Raw genomic sequence first — 18090 nt, 5'->3', positions numbered from 1 at the left:
GAGAGCAATAAAAATACATTAGCATGTTTAACTCTAGCAATTTAACTTGGTTAAAACAATAGAAAGAATGTCTTCACCTAGACCGGCCGAAGCCAACTTTAAATCAAAGGGTCACAACATGTTTTACGTGGTCAGCAGAGAGCAGTGTTGTTTCATATTTTTCAGTTCCACATCTAACAGCAGTTTTTTCCATTTAAGACAACAACTCTGTGTCTTACATTAATATTTACAAATGACAGAATTATCTATAAAATTCTATCTGGTGAGGCTGGCAGCCTTCACCCCCCCCCCCCCCAGAGAACTCAAGTTAGTTTTCAAGTGACCCTTGAGAAACGCTGCTTGAGGGACTTAGGTCTATCTGAGTATACCTTACCCCATTCCCTGTCTTGAGAGCCCATCTGCATTGGCATTGCTAACCCCACCGCAGTGCTGCACTGACATATATGCTTGCAACCCAAGGCTCCATCTTAGCAACTTGGCATTTTGTTGGCTGGCTCTGTTTAACCATGTTAGGGGGATGTGGTCTGTCATAACAGTGAATTTCCTTCCATACAGATAAGGCTGAAGTTTCTGCAGTGCCCACAATATGGCTAGACATTCCTTTTCTACAGCTGCATAGGATTCCTCCCTGGGTTGGAGCTTATGACTGAGATAAACCACTGGGTGCTCTTCTCCCTCTGAAGAAATCTGGCTAAGTACAGCCCCCAACCCATGGTTCGAAGCATGCACCTGCACAGCAAATATTTTGCTGTAATCTGGACTGGCTAACACAGGGAGTCCTCCCAAAGCTTCTTTAAGCTTCTGGAATGACTGCTCACATGCTGGGGTCCACACTACCTTATCTGGCCTGTTCTTCCTTCTCAGGTCTGTGAGGGGTGCAGCTATGGTACTATAACTAAGGACAAACTTTCTGTAGTACCCTGCCGTCTCTAAAAATGTCCTCACCTGCATTTTAGTAACAGGTGCAGGCCATGCCTGAATGGCTTCCACTTTGGCAGGTTCTGGCCTCCTCTTACCACTCCTCAGTCTATGTCCTAGGTAGGAGACCTCTGCCATACCCACCTGACATTTGCTAGACTTAATGGTCAGCCCTGCCCTCTGTAGTCTGCCCAGCACCTCCCTGACATGCTGAAAGTGCTCTGGCCAAGAATGGCTGTAGATGGCAATATCATCTAGGTAAGCAAGGGTAAACCCTCCTTCTCATGCTAGGATATGATCTACCAACCTCTGGAAAGTCACTGGGGCATTCTTCACCTAAAGGGCATCTTCTCTCTTGCACTGGGAGTCAAGGGCACCTGCCAGTAACCCTTGGTAAGATCAATGGTTGTAAGATACATAGCCCCACCCAGCTGCTCTAGGGCCTCATCTGTCCTAGGCATGGGGTAAGCATCCGACTCTGTGTGACTATTTAATTTCCTGTAGTCCACATAGAACCTGGTACTACCATCCTTCTTTGGCACCAGCACCACTGGGGAGGCCCAGGGGCTTTTGGACTCTTGAATCACCCCTATTTCCAACATCTCCTGTACCTCCTCCCTCAGAGTCTGTTTGACTCTCTCGGGTTCTCTGTAAGGGGCCTGCCTAATAGGCCTTTGGGGTCCTGTATCCACCTGGTGCTGCCCCAGGTGGGTGCACCCTGGTTTCCCAGTGAACATGCCCTCAAATTCCTGCAACACTGCTCGGATTTCTCGAACCTGGGTAGGCCATAGCTGCTGGGACATTGCTACCCCTTCCACTGAGGTGTCAGACCGAGTCTCACTAAGGAGATCAGTCCCCAGCTCTCCCTCAGACTCCTCCTGCAATCCACTGTAAATGCTCAGCACAAGGGCTTCCCTATCATGGTAAGGTTTCATCATGTTAACATGGTACAATTTGTGCCCCTGCCTCCCACCTAGCAGTTCCACCATGTAATTAACATCACTTACCTTTCTTACCGCCTTGTAGGGTCCCTCAAAAGCTGCTTGCAGCTTGTTGTGTTGACAGGAATGAGAACCATCACCTGCTGCCCTTCAGCATACTCTCTAGCTCATGCATTCCTGTCATACCACACCTTTTTCTGTTGTTTGACTTCTGCCAGGTTCTCCTGGGCCAAGCCCATGAGTTCCCTGAGCCTTGTCCTTAGGTTTAGGATGTATGCCACAACAGACTCCTTGTGAGACTCGCACTCACCTTCCCACTCATCTCAAATTAAATCTAGAGGTCCCCTCACCCTATACCCATACAGCAACTCAAAGGGTGAAAAACTTGTGGATTCCTGGGGAACTTCTCTGTAAGCAAACAACAGATGGGGCAAATATTTGTCCCACTCCCTCCGAACTGATCTGCAAATGCCTGTCGCATGGACTTGATTGTAGAGTTTAACCTCTCAACAAGACCATTAGTCTGGGGATGGTAGGGGATGGTCTTCATATGCTTCACCCCACAGGACTTCCACAGGCAAGCCAGCAAGTCTGACATGAAATTGGTACTTCTGTCAGTCAGTATTTTGTTTGGGAAACCTACCCTGCTGAAAATCTCTAACAAAGCATTTGACACCTTCTCTGCCTCAATGGAGGACAAAGCCATTGCCTCAGGGTATCATGTAGCATAATCCGCTATCACTAGGATATACTTTTTCTCTGTGGAACCTGGGGTACTCAGAGGACCCACAATATCCATAGCTACCCTCTGAGATGGCTCCTCAATCACAGGCAAAGTCATCAAAGGTGCTCTCACCTTGTCTCCTGCCTTGCCTACCTTTTGACACTGCTCACAGGTCCTGCAGTACCCTGTTATATCTCTGGAAATTCCAGGCCAATAGAAGTTCTGCATAATACGCCTCTTTGTACATTTTATGTCCATATGACCTGCAAAGGGAATATTGTGGGCTATGGCTAGAAGCATCAGACAGTAGGCTCTAGGCACTACCAACTGTACTCTCTCACCTTCTAGCCCTCCCTCAGGGGTCCACTCTCTGTATAGTAACCTTTTGTCCCAGTACACAGATTCCCCCTTTCCTTGAGAATCAGGTGCCTCCCTAGCTACCTGCCTCAGGCCTTGCAATATAGGGTCTGAGAGCAGGGCCTGTCTCAACTCTCTTTTTGTAACCCTTCCCAGCCCCCCTTCCACAGGAAGTCTGGCATCCTCTGACAGTGGTGCCTCACTGTTAGCCTGGATACTACTACTCACCTCTACCTTGCAGTTACTCTGTCCAAGGGACCATCAGTACCCCCAAGCAGCTGTGCTTCACCTTCAGTCTCACTGCTACAGGGTAGCTCCCTCCCTGAAGTAACCACCTCACCAGTTCAAGCTGCAAGTATGCAGTCTGTCTGGGTTTCCCCCAGGCTACCAGACCCACATGCTTTTCTCCTAGCCTGACCGCATGTAACTGCATAAGCACATGGTACTGCCTCATCCAAATCCTTCCCTATCAGGACATCTGCAGGATGATAGATCGGTACCCCTGTTGTTTCACGACAACCTACTACTGGCATTTTGTCTTCCCCACTAACTGGCTCCCTCACCTTTTGTTCCCCACCTTGCCTCCATGGACACCTGTATGCCACATGGCCCCACTGATTGCATTCAAAACATTTAACCCTTGCTCCTGGACGTGCACCTGGACTAGTGGCTTCCCCTGCTACTGGCAAATTTTGTTGGGGCAATCTGTGCTGCCCACCATGGGTTCCTGTAAACCCATGAGCAGTACTAGTGATCCCTTCCTGTGCAGGGCCGCCCTGCTTGCCAGGTATATCTCCCTTCTTCCCCAACTCATCTGAAGTACCAACTCATCTGAAGTAGCACATTGTCTATCAGCTAACCAGATCCTCATATCCTCAGGCAAAGTGCTAAGGGCTTGTTCCCTCACCAAAAGTTCTGCCAGCCCTTCAAAAGTGGTGACCTGACATCCACTCACCCACCTATGGAAATAAGTGCTCAGTTCAGCAACATACATATTCACACACACTTTCATCTGCCTTGCGTCTATGCTCACAAAACTTTATCCTATCTGTTTCAGGTGTTAGCTTAAACAATTCTAACAAATGCTTTTTAACAGCAGTATAATCAAAACATGCAACATCAGACATTTTTGACAAAACAGTTACAGCTTTACCATGGAGTAAGGGGGTCAGGAACCGTACCCAGAGCCTTTGGTCAACACTATACTGTTTGCATATCCTCTCAAACATATGAATTAAACTATCAAAATTATCCCCCTCTTTAAACTGCGGAAGAAATTTACTGACCTGTTGTGCTTCTGGGGTCCAGTTACTCCCTTCCCCATTACCTCCATGACTCTTGTGAAGAGTCAGCATCTCCTTCTCATGCTAGCAGTTTCTCATTCTCCTCAGCCTGCAAACGTTGCAATCTCTCATTGTCCTCACTCTCTAGACACCTCAATCTCTCAGTTGCTTCTGTTTCCACATGCCTGGCCTCCAGTTCAAGTCTCTTTAGCTCCAGATGAATTTTTAAATCCTCTGCAGAAAGGTTGAGCTGTCCATTCTCTGAGGGAATTATATCTCCACTGCCATTCTGATTGTCCTCCTGGTTGCTGTTTTCTGATGCAGCTGTAACCAAGGCTTTATCAGGTCTGCCTTAGTCAGGTTTCCATGCACCAGTCCCCTAGCGTGGCACATCTCTGCCAGCTGGCTCCTTGTGAGCTTTCCATACTCCTCTGCTGACATGCTGCCTGCTCACCCTGACTAACTAAGCTAACAATAGAAATAAAACAATTGTGATCTGAACTCTGAGTATTCACTGCATAGCTGTTTTAGAGTACAAAACACCTTCAAATCTCACTGTACACAAGCTACAGGATTCACTCTACCCACACCACTACAAGCCAATTAGTATTTGCCAACTAATTAATATGTGATGTGGATATCCCATCACTGCCAAACAATTAATATATGACGCCCATGCCCTGGCCCAGCAATCAAGGAGCCTCAATCCTCACCACTTACTTACAGAGCAAGACAGTGCTGTGAGTTGGATGGTCAAGACAAACATACTTAATAATCTCTGATTCTCTCTGTTTTTAAAATCACATTCCTGGTTCCCATTACATCATTCTTCACACTTCCCTGGGTTCCCAGGCTAACAGAAACTACATTTACATTCTAAACATCTCCTTGTGTTATCTCGCAGCTGGTCAGGAAACAGAGCAAGAAAAATACATTTGCATGTTTAACTCTAGCATTTTAACTCTTGGTTAAAACAATAGAAAGAATGTCTTCTCCTAGACCGGTCAGAGGCAACTTTAAATCAAAGGATCACAATATGTTTTACGTGGTCAGCAGAGAGCACTGTTGCTTCATTTTTTTCAGTTCCACATCTAACAGCAGTTTTTTTTCCATTTTAGACAACAAGCCTGTATCTTACATTAATATTTACAAATAACAGAATTATCTATAAAATTCTATCTGGCTAGGCTGGCAGCCTTCACACTGTAAATGCCATATATGCTGCTTGCTGGTAGCCAGCATAATTTGTTCTGGCACCATCAGTGTTGTTGATATACCAAACAATTCTGACATTAAAACAGTTACATTACCTAACAGTCAGGTCACTGCTCCTAGCACTTCTTTGCCAGTGTATTGTTCCACTAATTATGTGACATACAAACAAGATACAGCCAGTGGGGCCTAGGGCATTTATTATATTTTTCAGATGGGAAGTCCTGGACTTTTGGGGCAGAAAAGTTCTCCTATAAAAGCAATACAATTAAGTAATTAAATATAAAATGCATTTCCAGTAAAGAAAATAAAATATAAAGCATCATGCAATGTGAAAAAAATTATAGAAGAATGCACACTAGTAAAAATATATGTGTCTGTGAGTAAGACTGGATGAGCCATCTGTTGTACACTGAGCTTAGCTACTAATAAGTTTACATGCCATGATACCGTGATATACTATACAGTAACACACATTCTAAGAACAATAGCTGTAAGTTTGCTGAGCAGTCAAGAGATATATATAAACAATGTAAAGCAAAAGTTGGATAAAGATGAAAAAGACAATATATATTCTGTGGCTGTATAGCAGTATGCATTTTAGAGTAGCTTGCCAGTGTGCCACAGGTTACATACAGTGTGAAACACAGGTGTATGTTGCTAATGGAGCAGTAACAGTGTCAAAGGGAGGAGAAATCAGCAGTAAATGTTTGAACACTTTAATAATCTAGGTCATCCTTGGGAAAAATGAGGAAGTATATGACAGGAGTCGTTGGGCTCTCTTGCATGCCTGCTTTATCCTGGCTGTCTTGGCACAGTGATGACTGACTATGATACTTGAACTGCAGAGCCTACCTAGTAAATAATGTTGCATCAGTGGATGTATAAATGGGAAGGCATGAAACAAGGGTGGCGCAGTGGTTAATGTTGCCTCACAGCAAGATGTTCTCATGTTTGATTCTCAGTTGAGGTGCCTTCTGTGTGGAGTAGTAATTTCATTGGGCTTACTGTCTCAAATGGACTTTGGTCTTTAGAAAAGACCTGAAATGTTGATGGTTTAGGAAATTCATACTGCATATGTTTTGGTTTTCATTATATTGAGGTGCAATGTAGATTTTTTTTTCAGTCCAGGACTGTGTGCAGGTAAATCCTTCCTGAAGTTTATGTTACACTTCATTAACAACTTTTAAGGAATAGAATGGAGTGGAGTCATCAGCATACTGTGTAAAATAAGCTGGGTTGGCATATGATAGCACTTAACTTACAAAGAATGTGGTTCAAGAACCAGTCCTTGAGGAAAATCCCAGTGTCATTCTGTGATGTATATGGGATCATTGTTTTAAGGATACCCACAAAGAAAACACATAAAATACACGTTTTAATGTACTAATGTACTTTGCAGCCTTAAGGTAACTGCTTCAATCAATGCATTTAAATTTTTCCTGATTCATTATACCCCAGTATCTGATGGGATTTCCATTTCCAGCCAAGCAATGCACTCAGTATTTCCATAAAATTACAGCAGAGAGGTAACAAATGTTGTGGTTGTTTTCTCTTTTCATTTGCACTGAAAATCCTGGCTTTCTTCTTTTCTTTGGGTTTCTATGACAAGTCTGAGTAGTCATTTAACCTTTTCAGTGATTCCATTTAATTTTTATCAGTAGATTCTTGTGAAATTCATTTGAAGGTAATTTTTGAAGGTTAAGTTTGAAAAAGGTGTTGTAGGAAGTTGTATTTGTTCAAGCCCCAAACTGTACAAAGTGCAGGCACTTACATGAAATATGGCACATTTTGGTTGTTATTAAAAAAAATAAAGCATTCAACAGATAGATTTTATGTCCTTCCTTAAATTTATTTAATAACTCGAATTGTTGGTTGAAATTCCAAGGATTGTTATTTACAAACTGTAGAATCTCAGAATTACAAGTACATATTTCAAATGGGGAGAACAAATACAAAGTCCAGGATCTTAGTATTTATAGGAATGACACTCCTCTTTTCCGCTCTTTTACCATTTAACTAATCTGTTCTCATCCGGCCCTAATCCAATCTCTTTTTAGTTTGCTAACCAACACAGTTATACCCTTCCCTGAATGTTGTTTACTTTGTATGACACTTATATCTATTTACTCATATTTCTATTTTCCTTTTCACATCTAACTCCCTTCCCAGTTACTCTACACCTAAGACTATCGTAAAATTCTGTTATCCCCTTTATATTCACCAAAAACTGCTATTATGGAGCTTAAGATTTTTTTGGGGGAGCAGGCAGTATTATTTATAGATGGGGACTAGAAGTTGATTTACAATAGTGAGGATGTATCAGGGGAACCAAGAAGGGTAAATATGACAAGAGAGTAGATTTCTGAAAAAATTAATGAAAATATTTTGTATGAAGGATGTGGATTCAGTACTAGGAACTCGGAGTTTACATATTATAAGCCAACTACAGGAACTGGGCTAGACTAGACAGAAATTATATTTCACAGGAACATGTGCATTTATTTAAAAGCTTCAACACACTTCCAAAAACTAGTTCTGATTATCACTAATAAAAACTCAGATAAAAATGCAGGGTACTGAAGTAAAAATAAGACACTGATGCTTTCCCACCTGCCTGGTAAAAAGAGAGGAATTTAAGGAATGCGTAGTGGAAATTACTTGAGAGCTAATAGGGAAGATCAAAACATCTTCAGAAGTTATAGCTAGTGACTGGGGTAAAATGAAAATAGTAATGTCTTTTGGCTTTTCCCAGTTAGGGGTCGCCACAGCGTAACTTTGGTCCACCAATGATTGGCAGTGGATTTTTATGGTGCCGAGCTGCCAGCTCGAAGCCCAACCTTCAAGGAAGGCACACCCATTCACGCTCGCACCTACCTGCATGTCTTTAACGTCACTCGACCGTGGGGAGGACATGCAGACTCCACACAGAAGGCGCTCCAGCCGAGAATCAAATGGGAGAACCTCTTGCTGTCTGGCAACACTAACAGCTGCACCACCGTGGCCAACTGGAGTAAAATGAAAATGCAGTTTAAAAATAGGGTCGAAATAAAAGAGAAAGAGATCTGGTTAAGAAGTAATAGAAATTACTTAGAGGGGCTGGCAAAGGTTAAAGTATTGCAGAGCAAGGGGTATCTCACAAAACAAGTAGAGGAGCAAATGCACAGTGCTAAGGTGAAAATAAGGAAGTATCTGGATAATACGCATGAAGATGGAAAGATTGCAGTTAAGCAACTAAAGTTCCCAAATCTTTCTTAATCCAAAGAAGACTAAATTAGTACTCTTCCACCCCAAGAACACATCCCCTGTCACTTCAACATCTTGGCATCTGCCAACATTGTCATAGAAATAGTGCAGGAAACCAAACTTCTAGGAGTAGTAATTTTCAATAAACTTCCCTTCAACCACCATTTACAGCAAGATATAAAGGAAACTCATCAAAAACTAGGACTCATATAGAAACAAACATTTCTTAACTATAGCAACCAAAGTTTCCCTCGCGAAAACCTTTTTACTTCCCTCCCTTTTATATAGTGCCCCTATTTTAACTAATTTACAAACGTCTACCCTAAGCAAGATGGCACAGTGCTACAACAACAATGCAAAGTTTGCCACAAACTTTAAATATTGCACACACCACTGTAAACCACTACTAGAACTAGACTGCCTTGAGCCTCCCAACCAACTTCCTTTTATTCAGGTATCCACTTCGCATAACCTTATTTTCAAGCCTACTGCCTGCCCTGCACTAGCCAACTTAGTCTCAGCTTATACACCAAATATATCTCCTACGAACAGAAAATAAAAATCTCTTGGCTATCTCAAAATCCACAAAAACAGGTCACTCTCTGTATTCATATTTTGTCTGTAAACTATGGAATTCACTACCTCTTGCTGCCAGGTCTATGCCTGCCCTAACATGCTTTAAAGCCTCTTTAAAAAAATCATCAAATACATGGCTCTGCTCCTGTATAAATCCGGCCTAATGCTCAGCCCTTCCTCTTCTACACTAGTTTCCTTTTCGTCTTCTGTCGCATCTCACTCCTTCACAGCCTACAAGATCCTAATGTCTCTCCTAACTCCTTCTCTGTTTCTATACCGTATCCTTAAACTACTGCTCAGTCTGTAATGCCTCTATTCTTAACTCTCTCACTATCTTTCTGCATCACTAACTCTTCTGCTATTATTTTCCTAACTGAAACCATAATTTTATTTTTCATGTACTGTAACAACCAATATCATATGTTGTACTGCCTACATACTACTTTTGTACACTGTATCTATTCATAGGCTATGTATATGTTGTTAGAATGACTAAAATTGTCTGTAATGACATAACTCTGTAGAATTATCCAGATGTGTAGTATATCTTGTAACCTAGTTTACGTTCTATCAGCTTATTTTTGTACAGTATTCCTCATGTCACTTGTATTGTTTTTGGGCTATAATGTGTTTGCACTTCAATGGATGTGGATCTTTTCTCCCTGCGCCACCACTGAAAATGGGTTCTGTAAACCCAGACGCACCATCCCGGTAAAAAAAAAAAAAAAAAAGTCAAATAAATAAATAAATAAAATAATTTCTGCTAACAACTCCAGAGCACAAAAACCAATGACTTAGGCAACAGAACGTTGAAAGGCTTGTTACCAAATTTAGGGAACCTATAACAAGAAAAATAACCAGAGATACTGTAGATGTTTAGAAATATTCTGGAAATGTTATAAAACTTTGTATAAAGCAGAGAAATGCGGAAATCAAGAAAGAGTACAAATGGAAATATTTATAGAAGGTTAGAGGTAGATGACGCTCAGTTACTGATAGGATAGGAGGTGATGGAATAAAAACAGTGATACATAATCAATCTTCAGGAAAGTATCCAGGAACAGATGGTATTCCTGTGCAAGTTTGTAAATTAGGTTGGAAGAAAATTATAAAGATCTGGAAGATTTTGTTTAGTAGTACTTTAAAAGGAGGAGAAGTACCAACATCCTAGAAGAAACAGTGGTGGCTGTATTACCTAATGATGGTGAAGATCCATCAGATCCAGCTTCATACAGGGCCATGTCAATACTAAACGATGATTATAAAGTGTTCATGTCTATAATGGCTACAAGAATGATACCAGTAATGCCAAAACTGATAGATGTGGATCATTTTTTTTTTTTGGGGGGAGGCAAACATTTGACAACATTAATAGAACAACGATGCTCCAGAGGGAAGCAGAATGTAAGAAAATACCGCTGTTATTGGTGGGTCTTGATTAAAAGAAAGCACTCAACAGAGTAAGCTGGGATTTGATGAGTAGAGCAATGGAAACATTTGCATTCCCTGGTACAATAATAAGATTAATTAGGAGGATATATGAGAGATTGGAGGTGAAAATTTAAAACGAGGGGGGGGGGTCATCTCTGATGAGCTGTGTTTGAACAGAGGAATCAGGTGGGGGTGTCCCTTTCCCATTTGTTATTTGCTTTATTTTTAGAGCTATTGGCAAAGAAAATAAGGGACTGAAAATCCAAGAATATAATTTGTATGTTAATTAAGAAAGTTGGCTTTATTTGTATATGATATTATTTTCTACCTGATAAATCCAGAAAAGAACATTTCAGTGTTGTGGAATGTTTTGAAACAGCTTCAAGTCTTTTTGGGATATAGAACAAAGGCTATAGCTATAAATTATGCACCTACTTATGAATTGGCTCAGCAATACCCTTGTGTATGGGGACATAAGATGAAGTATTTATAAGTGTGAATTATAGCTTCTGTTATGGCTTAGGGAATGTGGGAATAGACTAAACAAAAGATAATACAAAAACTGAGAAAATGGAAACACTTATTTATGGATACAGATAGTAATGTACAAGCACTGATGATGTTTTAGACCATATAGCCTTGTATACAGGTTAGGCATACTTTATCAACATGAGGAGAAGTTGTAGAAAATAATAAAGAACTGAAGGAATTTATCTGGGAGGGAAAGAAGCAAAGTTAAGTGGGATACATTGATCCTTCCAATAGAACAAAGTGGCTTAGGTTTACCTAATCTGAAGGGGTAATTTAGAGCTACACAGTTAAGGCTCATATACATAACACAAGTAGAAAGCTATAAGTCAAAGTGGAAAGAGATGATGATAAAGTAAGGGGCAGTTCAAGAAGTAGAGAGACAGTGAGATTTTGGATGCAGATCCTTGAATACAATAATAACAACCATATAGAGTATTGTATTCATAAATAGCAGAACATATTCTAAGAACTAAGCCAATACGAGAATGGAGAAAGGAGATTTTGCCAATAGTGATGACTGCAAGAAGGGGTATAGAAACTAGGCAAGATGGGACTGGAATTTACTGGAGAAATCTGGCAAAGGAACCAACATATTGTGAGCAAATAACTCAAGCAGAAGGAGTAATTGAATGGTTTGAGACAAAGAAGACATTTGGATTGACGGGTAGAGACTGTCTTCCCTATCTTGATCTCAGAGTACAGGCAAAGAGAAATGGTAGAGGAATTTTAAGTGAGAGACTTGCTCTGGTAGAGTTTTTTTTCTAAATCTAAAATAGATGCAGCTGCTAAAAAGGAATAATTAGTAGGTCATATAAACTATTGCATGATAACTCTAATAATCAATTAGAGAAGGTTCAAGAATGTGATTGAAAGACATATGGCTCCCAAATATGCAACCAAGTTCAGAAGGTTTGATATCTTTGTTTGGAAGTGTTTGCAAAGGCATTTTTATGCCCCAAGTAGACTTCAACAAATTTTTCCACAGGTAGATTACAAACGTCAGAGGTGTGATGGAGAAGAAAGCGGTAAATGGAAACAAATATTTTGGGAGTACAATGAGTTGGCAGATTTAAAAATTTCTGTATAGAGTATATCAAAAATTAAAAAAAAAAACATAAACTAAAGTAAAAAATGGCACAGCAGAGCTGGAGACCACAATGTATGACAAACCAGCCAAAGATGCAGCAAGCAAAAGCTTTAATAAGACCAATGTTGAAAACAATGCCAAGTAAATGCAAATGTTTTAAGCGCTTTCATCTCTGTCTAGTCAGAGAGTCTCCTGTATCATGCTTACATACTTCTCCGTCACTCCCGATTTCCACATACAATACCACAACTCCTCTCTAGGCACCCTGTCATATGCTTTCTCTAAGTCTACAAAAACACAATGCAACTCCTTCTTACCTTCTCTGTACTTCTCCATCAACACTCTCAGAGCAAACATCGCATCTGTAGTGCTCTTTTCTGGCTTGAAACTGTATTCTTGCTCACTAATCATCACCTCCCTTCTTAACATAGCTAACACTAATCTTTCCAATAACTTCATGCTGTGACTAATCAATTTTATCCTTCTGTAGTTACCACAGTTTTGCACATAACCCTTATTCTTAAAAATCAGTACCAATACACTTCTTCTCCACTCCTCAGGCATTCTCTCACTTTCCAAGATTCCAGTCTGGTTAAAAAAAAACCACTGCTGTCTCTCCTAAACACCTCCATGCTTCCACAGGTATGTCATCTGCACCAACAGCCTTTCCATTCTTCATCCTCTTCATAGCTATCCTTATTTCCTCCTTTATAATACATTGCACTTCCTGATTTACTATCCCCACATCATCTAACCTTCTCTCTGTCTCATTCTCTTCATTCATCAGCCCCACAAAGTACTCTTTCCATTTGCTCAACACACTCTCCTTGCTTGTGAGTACATTTCCCTCATTATCCTTTATCACCCTTACCTGCTGCACATCTTTCCTAGCTCGGTCCCTCTGTCTAGCCAGTTGGTACAGGTCCTTTTCTCCCTCCTTAGTGTCCAACCTTTCGTACAACTCTTCATGCGCCTTATCCTTAGCCTTCGCCATCTCTCTCTTCAACATACACCTCATCTCCTTGTACTCCTGTCTACTTTCTTCATCTCTCTGACAATCCCATTTCTTCTTTGCCAATGTCTTCCTCTGTATGCTCTCCTGTACTTCTCCATTCCACCACCAGGTTTCCGTGTCCTCCTTCATTTGTCCAGATAGGTTCATAGGTTCACAGGTAGGTACTAGGCTATCTGCCCGGAGGCATTTATAAGCCTACCCAGAATGTGTTGGCTTTTGCCGCCCCCTTAGATTAGTTCCGTGTGCCTCTGTCCAGCAGAGCCATTGAAGTGATCCCCGGGGTAAACTTTCTGTTTGTTGATTCTTTTTTAGACTTAGCCACTGAGGAAGGCATTATTAATCAAAAGATTTGCAAACAATTGAAGGTTTCTGATCCCATTCCCCAATATTTATATCTACTTCCTAAAATACACAAAAATTCTAATTGTATCTAGGAGGGGATCTTTAACTGAACCTTTATCTGCCTTCCTCACTGAGTATCTGCAACCTTTATTATCTATGGTCAGGTCTAGGTTAAAAGATACTACTCAATTTCTTAACATCATCCAGGATGTACAACTGGAACCAGATTGGTACCTATGTACACTTGATGTCACCTCCCTTTATACAAGTATACCACATTGGGCGGGATTAGAGGCCATTCAGTATTGGCTGGAAAACTTTATTCCCCCTGGCTTCAATACACTTCTATCCCTAACTGAACATGTATTGATAAAAAATGTTTTTCAATTTCAAGGTAAGATATATTGGCAGGTCCGTGGCACAGCAATGGGACCATCTTTTGCCCCTGTTTATGCTGATCTGTTTATGGGATTTTTGGAGGAACAACTTATATATGATGATAGCCATAACTGGATGATTGTTGGATGGTGTGGTGGGGTGACCAACTATATGTGCATGAATTTATTGAATATCTTAATGAGAATAAATGGGGTATTCAGTTCACACTACATATTGAATATCAGGAAATTATCTTTCTGGATGTTATCATCACCAGACATGATGATCATTCCTTAGAGATCAAGGTACACATGAAATTTCCAGAATACAATACCCTATTACATGCCTCTAGTTATCATCCTCGCCACATCATCAACAGCATCCCAAAATCACAATACCTACGTACTAAACGTATTTGTTCCTCTGAACAAAGTTTGCAAACATGCCAACATGACGTAACCAATAGATTACTTACAAGGAGATACCGTAAGGATTGTATTTCTCGAACTATAACTGAAGTAGACCAGATAGAAAGATCTCATCTTTTAGTATACCAAGAACGGACTGGTCATGATAGTACACAAAAATCACAGCCTATCAGGCTAGTAACCACTTTTGGGGGGAACACTTATAGGTTTAGAAATATCATTAATAATCATTGGGATATTTTGTTGGCTCATGACCAACTGAAATAAATACTTGGCCGTCGATGTTCATTTTCTTACAGAAGAGGTAGAACAATAAATTCACATTTAACCCACTATAAACACTATTACCCACCGGTCACTTTACAAAAAACTTTATTTGGTGATATATTGACAGGTTGTGTTTCATGTGGTCATTGCAGTGCTTGTCCACACATATTTCAAACGAAGGAATTTACCAGTTGCAACACTTCCAAACTTTACCAAATCAGATGTTTTGGGAATTGTAGTAGCAACTGGATTATCTATCTAGCCACCTGCATTTGTTCTTCATTTTACGTTGAACAAATGTCTAGACCCTTTAGACATCGCATCAGTGAACATCTAAGCGAAGTTAGAAACAAAAGAATTTCAAACACTCTTTACAAACATAATTTAGTACACCAAACTGCTAAGTTCACGTTTACCATTATAGACAAAATTCAAATGAACAGAACATCCAAAGCTGGCTGGCAAAATGTATTAAACAATAAAGAATCCTCTTGGATAATCAATCTAGGTGCTTTATTTAAACCAGGCCTGAATGAGTTAAGCTAAATACAGCCTTGGATGGCCAAGTTTTTAGTCTAATTAATGATTAAATATTTCAATCATCTTATTAAGCTGATTAAGCCAATTTAAGTATGCATATATAAGCAGGTATCAGTGTTTTCTCTAATGTATTTTTCTTTTGCACTGAAGAAGGCTTGAACTCTCAGCCGAAACCGGTTTGCTGTTGATATTTTATTTATGGAACTTGCCACAATAAAACTTTGGAACCTTCATCTTCCTTTGTGCTGGATTTCTTTTTTTGGACTTTAAACTTTCTGTTTCCCATCCACTCATCAAGGTTTCTCTTGAAGAGGGTTAGCAAGGAGCTCTGCCTAATGTAGATTGGAATCTTGCTCCAGAGCATGGGAAGTCTCTGGGACAGGAATCTATCCCTCCAGCACATCCTATTTATTGTTGTGGTGAGGTTTAGATCCCTGGAGCATGTGGCTCGAGGGGATATGGCTTTCTTTAGGTGGAGCATGTCCATCAATTCTAGGTTGGACATGGCCTTGTATGTCAGGCAGAGATCACCTCTGAGTAGGTGGTATGCAACCGAGTACAGCCAGAGTTTCTTCAGTCGAGCTGCATAGGGCATCTGCTTGAGGCCAGTGATCCTCTTGGTGAGGTACTTCTGTGGTCTTTCCAGTTGTTGCAGGTGTCTTGTAAGGTACATCCCAAATGGGGCATTGTACTCTATGATGGGTCTGATGAGTGATGCATAGAGGGACCCAATGACCTTTTTCGATCTGGATGCAAACCCTTTTGTGATTAGGTGGGCCACATAGAAGGATTTTCTAACCACTTTGGCAATGTGATTATCAAAGGAGAGCTTGCTATCTACTTGGGTCCCCAGATTCCTTATTACGTCTTCCGTATTTAGGGGGATACCACCTATGTGCAATTTTGTGGGTACTTTGTTTTTTCCAAAGGGGATGACTATGCACTTTTTGGCATTTAGCTTGAGGCCATGGTTTTGACACCAGGTATCTGTCTCTGTGAGACCCTTTTGGAGGCTGTCTGTGTCAGCCGAAGAGTCAATTATAGCCCTTAGTTTGCAGTCGTCTGCGAACTTGATCAGCCATAGTCCTCCTGTGCTTGCCTGTACCTCTGAGAAGTATATGCTGAACAGGAGGGGTCCTAGGACTGAGCCCTGGGGAATGCCACTTGTAACCGGTTTAGAGTCAGACCTAGCTCCCGCAACTCTTACCATGTGGGTTCTGTCCGTGAGCCAGTTGGCAACTCATCTTGTGACGTAGGGGTTTATGTTCAGGCTGGTGAGCTTGTCTATAATACCTGAGTGGGGAATAGTGTTGAAGGCCTTTGCAAGGTCTAGGTAGGTTATGTGGACCACCTTTCCCTCGTCTGTAGCCTTGGTAACTGTCTCAAAGAAGTCCAACAGGTTTAGGAGGCATGATCTGCCCTTAGCAAAGCCGAACTGGGTAGGGTCCAGTGTTTGGAGGTTTCCAATGTCTCTGTTAATGAGATCCGTGAAGATGCACTCCATAGCTTTGCAGACCAAGCTAGTCAGGCTTACAGGGCAATAGTTCCCGAGGTCCGTTGTGGATCCACCTTTGTGGAGTGGAATAACCATTGCTGTGCGCCACTCTGTGGGCACATAGCCTGTGGAGAGGCTGAGTTTAAACAGTGTGTTTAGGTGAGGGGTTAGTTCATCTTTGAGCTCAAGTAGGACGCAGCCTGGGACACCATTGATGCTGTGTTTTTGGCTTTAGAAGAGGGCTGTTTTAACCTGAGTGACTGTGATTTCAGGGGCACTACATTCTTCTGGTATAGTTATGGGCCCTTTTGGGGCTGAGAGGGTGGTGAAGTTTGCACTGAACCTGTCTGCCAGGATGTTGGCTATATCAGTTGGTTCAGTGTATTTTGTGCAATTCTGCACTAACTCCGAGCAGATCTGAGAATTGCCACTTAGATTCCTGACATAGCTAAAGAATGCCTTGTGGTTATCTTTGGAGTCCATGGCAATTTTTCTTTCAAAGCTAGCCGTGGATGATTTTATGAGGGGAATGTAGTTTCTTGCTGATTGTGATCAGGGATATATTCACTTCTTGGGATTTTACTCTTTTCCGTACTAGTTTCCTCTTTCTATTGTTTAGTTTGTTTATGGCAGGGGTCCACAAGACTGGTTTCCTTTTCTTGGAGGAGTGAGTCTTGGTTTTGTTTGGGATAGCACGATCCATGGATTCTTGTAGGTGCCTGTAGAGTGCATTAGTAAATGATTTTGCAGCTTGGACAGCATTATCCTTTAGTATGGGGGCTTTGAAACTTCCCATCTCGGTCTTAAGTAATGTGAAGTTTGCTTTTGAAAAGTTTTTCACGGTGGTTTCTTTGACCGGGGGGTGGTGGCGGAATGTGGATATCCAGGGTGATTAGGTTATGGTCAGATCTAACCAGCGAGGGGTTGACCTCCGGTGTGGAACACTGGTCGCCCATTTGGTGATGACCAGGTCCAATATATTGTCACCTCTGGTGAGGGTGTTGACCAGTTGATACAGAGCATTTGAGTTTATAAATTCTAGGAAATGTTAGTCAAGGGAGTTTGAACTTGAGTAGTTCTCCCAGTTAATGTTTGGGTAATTGAAATCACCCAATATCAGGGTGTTTGGTAGTACCTTTATGTTTCCCAGTGTTTCCAGGAATGCCAAGTGGGGGGTCCTGGGACATGGTGGGTGATCTGTAGCAAGCTATAATTTGAATAGCAGTTTTGCCCATTGTTAGTTGCACGTGGATGATCTCTGAAGCATCGTGCTGTGCCACTAACCTGGAGGTGTGGGCATCATTGATGAATATGGATAC

General features: G+C 41.3%; 1 protein-coding gene across 4 annotated transcripts in view; it reads left to right on the top strand.

Moving 5' to 3' along the window:
- The window catches only part of CUX2 (cut like homeobox 2), a 2130834-nt gene that overhangs the window by 1393535 nt on the left and 719209 nt on the right, over positions 1–18090 (top strand). The gene's annotated exons all lie outside the window — the stretch shown is intronic.

The sequence above is a fragment of the Protopterus annectens genome, chromosome 4.part0 (assembly GCF_019279795.1).
Source record: "Protopterus annectens isolate FY-2018-M chromosome 4.part0, PAN1.0, whole genome shotgun sequence".
Lineage (NCBI taxonomy): Eukaryota > Metazoa > Chordata > Ceratodontiformes > Protopteridae > Protopterus > Protopterus annectens.
Note: the sequence above shows the minus strand (reverse complement) of the source record. Positions and strands in the feature narration are given on the sequence as shown.